Below are 993 nucleotides of genomic sequence, written 5' to 3'. Positions count from 1 at the left end.
GGGCAAGTGTCTTCTACTATAGCCTCGGGCCGACCAAAGCCTTGTGAGTGGATTTGGTAGACGGAAACTGAAAGAAGCCAGTCGTCTATATGTATATGTATATATATATGTGTGTATGTTTGTGTGTCTGTGTTTGTCCCCCCCCCCAACATCGCTTGACAACCGATGCTGGTGTGTTTACATCCCTGTAACTTAGCAGATCTGCAAAAGAGACTGATAGAATAAGTACTAGGCTTACAAAGAATAAGTCCTGGGGTTGATTTGCTCAACTAAAGGCAGTGCTCCAGCATGGCCACAGTCAAACGACTGAAACAAGTAAAAGAGTAAAAGAGCTATAGTTTTAATCAAAAAATAATAATTATAATTTATTATTCAACTATGATTACTAGAGATTGCAACTGGGTGACATGATAAATTTCTTAAGTAATTAAATACTTTACTGACATTTTGATCTATCATAATTTTTAATATATATGAAGAATAATGTTTTTAATTTCTAGTATAGTAATCATATCGAAATATCATTTAAGCTAACAGCTACTTTTGTTTTTCAACACATTCTGTATCCACATGCACAAATGCATGAAGCATATACGTATACATATACATATACCCATGTAACGGTTTTTTAAATACATTGGATGCAAAAACGCACATATCTGAGTCTATCAAGGGTCTACCAACACATTGGAATGTAGCTCTCTTCTATCGAATTCTTCCCCTGACGAAATGTTCAATTAGCTAAATTCAATAGGAAACTGTTATATGGACTGTTAGATATGTAATTCGTCTGACGTTCCGTGTGTCATGTGGTTCGTCTGAGTTCATTGTTTCATTGTTGTTGTCTTGTGGGACTGTCGTAGTAAAATGTCATTGATATATATATGGCGGACATGACTTTTGTTTATTCATAACGAACATTGGGTGAGTGCGTTCTTTGTATGTAATTGAACAATAAATGTAATAATTAAATTGTATAACTCGTTATGTTAT

At 34.5% G+C, this 993-nt stretch overlaps 1 protein-coding gene and 1 long non-coding RNA gene across 6 annotated transcripts in view; one reads left to right on the top strand and one right to left on the bottom strand.

Moving 5' to 3' along the window:
* LOC106883167 (GTP-binding protein Di-Ras2) overlaps positions 1-993 on the bottom strand; it is an 85,145-nt gene that overhangs the window by 38,777 nt on the left and 45,375 nt on the right. The gene's annotated exons all lie outside the window — the stretch shown is intronic.
* LOC106883168 (uncharacterized) overlaps positions 725-993 on the top strand; it is an 83,413-nt gene continuing 83,144 nt past the window's right edge. For 4 of the 5 annotated variants that reach the window (XR_008264777.1, XR_008264778.1, XR_008264779.1 and 1 more), the window contains exon 1: positions 725-924. This is a non-coding gene — a long non-coding RNA (uncharacterized LOC106883168). The remainder of the gene's footprint in view (positions 925-993) is intronic. The other variant, XR_008264776.1, reaches the window with a different exon arrangement.

Source organism: Octopus bimaculoides, chromosome 8 (genome assembly GCF_001194135.2).
Source record: "Octopus bimaculoides isolate UCB-OBI-ISO-001 chromosome 8, ASM119413v2, whole genome shotgun sequence".
Taxonomy (NCBI): Eukaryota; Metazoa; Mollusca; class Cephalopoda; order Octopoda; family Octopodidae; genus Octopus; species Octopus bimaculoides.
Note: the sequence above shows the minus strand (reverse complement) of the source record. Positions and strands in the feature narration are given on the sequence as shown.